The 5,820-nt window shown below is 37.7% G+C and overlaps 1 pseudogene; it reads left to right on the top strand.

The window, feature by feature from the left end:
- The first annotated feature begins 1,527 nt into the window (after window positions 1-1,527).
- Window positions 1,528-2,930, top strand: LOC125107406 (heterogeneous nuclear ribonucleoprotein A1-like; annotated as a pseudogene).
- The last annotated feature ends 2,890 nt before the right edge of the window (window positions 2,931-5,820 follow it).

Genomic DNA, 5,820 nt, shown 5'->3' with positions numbered 1-5,820 from the left:
AGTTGGTTAAGCATTTGACTCTGGATTTGGGCTTAGGTCATGATCTAAGGGGTGTGGGATCAAGCCTGGATTGGGCTCTATCCTCAACACTGCATCTGCTTGGGATTCTCTCCCTCTTTCTACCCCCCCATACATATAGACATACATTAATTAATTAAATGTTTAAAGAAAGATGAGCACTGAGTAATACAAAGAATTGTGGAATCATTATTGTACACCTGGAACTAATGTAACATCATATGTTAACTAATATTGGAATTAAAAAAAAAGGCTTCGGGGTGCCTGGGTGGCTCAGTGGGTTAGGCCTCTGCCTTCGGCTCAGGTCATGGTCTCAGGGTCCCAGGATCGAGTCCCGTATCCGGCTCTCTGCTCAGCGGGGAGCCTGCTTCCTACTCTCTCTCTCTGCCTGCCTCTCTGCCTAATTCTGAACTCTCTCTGTCAAAAAAATTTTTAAAAAATTTTAAAAAAGGCTTCAATGTTCATAATTTTGTACCAATAATTCTACTTATATAAATTTATCTTAGGCATTACATTAATAACATGGATATAGACATTCCTATAAGGGTGTAACATATAACAGCATTTCAAATAAGTGCTTTCGGATGTCTGGATAAACTTGTTATTAGAATACAGAAGGAAACAACTCTCTCCCAGATTTCCACATGGCCAAAAGGAATAAACAAAGGAGGAAAACCAGTATCGGTGCTGAAAAAGTCAGTCTTTCAAAGCTTTAGCAAATCTATGTTAGTATGTCTGCAGAATGAATTTCTTATATGAAGATATAAATGTGGGAGAAGCAATGGGGAAGATACTCATAACATTACCACAGATTCAAAACAGAGCCTTGAGACCAGCTCATACAAGATATAAAGACTCTCAACTTGCATAGACTACATTTCTCAGAATGAGAAACAGGGTAGGTGGATTAGAAGCAGTGATCAAATAAATTGAAGAAAACATTTTTGACCTGGGAAAATTTCTAAATGTCTTTTTAAAGCAATTTTAATTAAGATTCCTTTTAGACAAATTCTGATAATAAAAAGGATAAAGGATGACACAAAACAAAACTCCACAAATACTTTTAGAACACAAACCAGATTTTCAGCACACATCAGTGCATTATTGAGCAGGGAAAAAAAAAGTTTTTTTTTTTTAAGATTTTTATTTATTTGTTTGACAGAGAGAGATTACAAGTAGGCAGAGAGGCAGGCAGAGAGAGAGGAAGGGAAGCAAGCTCCCTGTTGAGCAGAGAGCCTGATGCGGGGCTTGATCCCAGGATCCTGAGATCATAACCTGAGCTGAAGGCAGAGGCTTTAACCCACTGAGCCACCCAGGCGCCCCCCCCCCCCAAAAAAAACCTTTTAAAATAAAAAAGATTCCATGTTCAGAAAATATTTATCCAACCAAATTATCATTCTTTTACAAATGTCATATGACACCATTCTCAGACATTATGAAACCAATATACATTCTGACTGAGTGATCATCCTTAAAGTGATCCCCACCCCCACTCCCACCACCAACATCATGTCTAAATCAGAGTATCCCAAAGAGCCTGAATAGCTGTAGAAGCTCTTCATCAGAAGTTTGAGCTTTGAAATAACTGATGAGAGTCTGGGGAACACTTATGGACTGTGTGATAATGAGAAATCCCAACACTAAGCACTCCAGAGGTTTTGGGTTTGTCACCTACGCCACTGTGGAGGAGGTAGATGCAGCCATGAATATGAAGCCACACAAAGTGGATGGAAGAGTTGTAGAACCAAAGAGGGCTGTCTCAATAGAAGATTTTCAAATACCTAGTGCCCGCTTAGCTGTGAAAAAGTTTTTTGTTCATGGCATTCATGAAAACATTGAGGAACATCATTTAAGAGATTATTTTGAATAGAATGGGAAAATTAAGTGATTGAAATCATGATTGACTGAGGCAGTGGCAAAAAGAAAAGCTTTGCTTTTGTAACATTTGAGAACCCATGACTCTGTAGACAAGATTGTCATTCAAAAATACAGCACTGTGAATGGCCACAACTGTGAAGTAAAGAAAGCCCTATCCAAGCAAGAGATGGGTAATGTTTCACCCACCCAAGGAAGTCAAAGTGGTCCTGGAAACTTTGGTGGTGGGCATGGAGGTAGTTCTGGTGGGAATGACAACTTTGGTCATGAGGAAACTTCAGTGGGTGAGGTGGCTGTGGTGGCAGTTGAGGTGATGGTAGATATGGTGGCAGTGGGATGGCTGCAATGGATTTGATAATGATGGTGGTTATTGGGGAGGCAGCCCTGGTTACTCTGGAGGAAGCAGAGGCTATGAAAGTGGTAGACAGACTTACAGAAACAGGGCAGTGGCAACGGTGAGTGTGGCAGTTAGGATAGTTATAACAGTGGAGGAGGCAGCTATGGTGGTGGTAGTACAAGCAACTTTAGAGATGGTGGAAGCTCTAATGATTTTGGCAATTACAACAATCAATCCTCAAATTCTGAATCTATGAAAGGAGGAAATTTTGGAGGTAGAAACCCTAGTCCCTCTGGTGGTGGAGGGCCAATACTTTGCCAAACCACAAAACCAAGGTGGCTTTTGTGTTCCAGCAGCAGCAGTAGCTATGGTGGTGGCAGAAGGTCTTAATTACTGCCAGGAAACAAAGTTTAGCAGGAGAGGTGAGCCAGCAAAGTGACAGGGAAGGTACAGGTTACAAAAGACTTGTGACCTCAGTCAAGAACAGTGGTGGCAGGGCCTAGCTGCTACAAAGACATGTTTTAGATAGTACTCATGTGTATGAGCAAAATACTTAGGACTGTATTTGTGACCAATTGTATAAAAGATTATTTTAGTTTCTGTCCCGTGGAAAGTATAAAGCATTCCAACAAAGAGTTTTAATGTAGATTTTTTTTTGCACCCATGCTATTGATTGTTAAATATAATAGTCTGATCATGACACTGAATAAAGGTGTCTAAAAAAGGGGGGAGGCAACATACTTCCTTTAAAAAATTAGTCAAACAGATAACTTCAATTGACGAGTGATAAATTATATTAAGAATGGAAGAACAAAGAGATTGTGATTTTAAATGTATATCAGTTGAAATATAGAAGGATGTAGTCTAAACATTCCTGGGGTTAAAAAATAACATAAAGCTTAAACATTATTCTTAACAGGAAAATAAATTATTTAAAGATATTAATATAATGTAATTCTCAGATAACAATACCAAGAAACTAAATATGTGGAGAAAGACCAAACTTGTCACTTATGAAAATAAATGGATCTAGGTTTAAAAATATTTGTATGTATATTGAAGTGCTGGATGCCAATTTACTGGATGAAATAACCTTGTAAGAATACAATTATTAAAATAGACTCTTTCATACTCCTGGGTCCTGAATACCATCTAGATTAATAGATTTTCAGTCACTCAGATACTGACTAAAAGCCTCATTTTCTAATTCATAAATTCCCTATTGGTCTAAAGCAAAAATTGACATCCTCTTTCCTTTCAAAGCTTCTTTCCTTCTTCCCTCATTGGTGTCTGCCACAAATTACCAACTAGAAAGAGTAAGAGTTCCAGTTTTTTTTTTTCCTCCCTCCTTTCTCTCAAGTTTTAGCAAAAATAAGAAATTACAAGAATGTACAACCTTAAGTGACAGATGCTACTATAGTCTAGCATCTGGAACCATATTTGTATCGGGTATTTAAATATCACTTCTGGGGCACCTGGGCAGCTCAGTCAATTAGGCATCTGCCTTCAGCTCTGGTCATGATCCCAGGGTCTTGATATGGACCCCTGCATCAGGCTCCCTGCTCAGTGGGAAGTCTCCTTCTTCTTCCTCCTCTGCCTCTCCCCCCGGCTTGTGCACTCTCTCTCTCTCTCTCAAATAAATAAATAAAATCTTTTAAAAAATATAGAATGAATGGACCAACCAGGAAATTAAAGAAAAATTGAAAAAATTCATGGAAACAAATGATAATGAAAACACAATGGTTCAAAATCTGTGGGACACAGCAAAGGCAGTCCTGAAAGGAAACAAGAAACAAGAAAGGTCTCGAATACACAACCTAACACTACACCTAAAGGAGCTGGAGGAAGAACAAAAAAGAAATCCTAAACCCAGCAGGAGAAGAGAAATAATAAAGATCAGAGCAGAAATAAGTGAAATAGATACAAACAAACAAACAAACAAACAAACAAAAAAAAACCCAACAACAACAGTAGAACAAATCAATGAAACTAGAAGCTGGTTTTTTGAAAGAATTAATAAGATTGATAACCCTCTGGACAGACTTATCAAAAAGAAAAGAGAAAGGACCCAAATAAATAAAATCATGAATGAAAAGGAGAGATCACAACCAACACCAAAGAAATACAAACAATTATAAGAACATATTATGAGCAACTCTATACCAACAAATTTGACAATCTGGAAGAGATGGATGCATTCCTAGAGACATATAAACTACCACAACTGAACCAGGAAGAAATAGAAAACCTGAACAGACCCATAACCAGTAAGGAGATTGAAACAGTCATCAAAAATTTCCAAACAAACCTCCAAACCTCCAAACTCCAGGGCCAGAAAGCTTCCCAGTGGAATTCTACCAAACATTTAAAGAAGAATTAATTTCTATTCTCCTGAAACTGTTCCAAAAAATAGAAATGGAAGGAAAACTTCCAAACTCATTTTATGAGGCCAGCATCACTTTGATCCCAAAACCAGACAAAGACTCTACCAAAAAGGAGAATTATAGACTAATATCCTAGATGAACACAGATGCGGAAATTCTCACCAAAATACTAGCCAATAGGATCCAACAGTACATTAAAAGGATTATTCACCACAGCCAAGTGGGATTAATTCCTGGGCTGCAAGATTGGTTCAACATCCACAAATCAATCAATGTGATATAATACATTAATAAAAGAAAGAACAAGAACCATATGATACTCTCAATAGATGCTGAAAAAGCATTTGAGAAAGTACAGCATCCCTTCCTTATCAAATCTCTTCAAAGTGTAGGGATAGAGAGCACATACCTCAATATTATCAAAGCCATCTATGAAAAACCCACCGCAAGTATCATTCTCAATGGAGAAAAACTGAGAGCTTTTCCACTAAGGTCAGGAATATGGCAGGGATGTCCATTATCACCACTGCTATTCAATATAGTACTGGAAGTCCTAGCCTCAGCAATCAGACAACAAAAAGAAATTAAAGGCATCCAAATTGGCAAAGAAGAGGTCAAACTCTCACTCTTTGCAGATGATATGATACCTTATGTGGAAAACCCAAAAGACTTCACCCCAAATCTGCTAGAACTTGTACAGGAATTCAATAAAGTGTCAGGATATAAAATCAATGCACAGAAATCGGTTGCATTTCTTTACACCAACAACAAGACAGAAGAAAGAGAAATTAAGGAGTCAATCCCATTTACAATTGCACCCAAAACCATAAGATACCTAGGAATAAACCTAACCAAAGAGGCAAAGAATCTATACTCAGAAAACTATAAAGTACTCATGAAAGAAATGGAGGAAGACACAAAGAAATGGAAAAATGTTCCATGCTCATGGATTGGAATAACAAATATTGTGAAAATGTCTATGCTATCTAAAGCAATCTACACATTTAATGCAATCCCCATCAAAGTACAATCCATTTTTTTCAAAGAAATGGAACAAATAATCCTAAAATTTATATTGAACCAGAAAAAAACTCAAGTAGCCAGAGGAATATTGAAAAAGAAAGCCAAAGTTGGTGGCATCACAATTCCAGACTTCAAGCTCTATTACAAAGCTGTCATCATCAAGACAGTATGGTACTGGCACAA

This window comes from Lutra lutra, chromosome 8 (genome assembly GCF_902655055.1).
Source record: "Lutra lutra chromosome 8, mLutLut1.2, whole genome shotgun sequence".
Lineage (NCBI taxonomy): Eukaryota > Metazoa > Chordata > Mammalia > Carnivora > Mustelidae > Lutra > Lutra lutra.
Note: the sequence above shows the minus strand (reverse complement) of the source record. Positions and strands in the feature narration are given on the sequence as shown.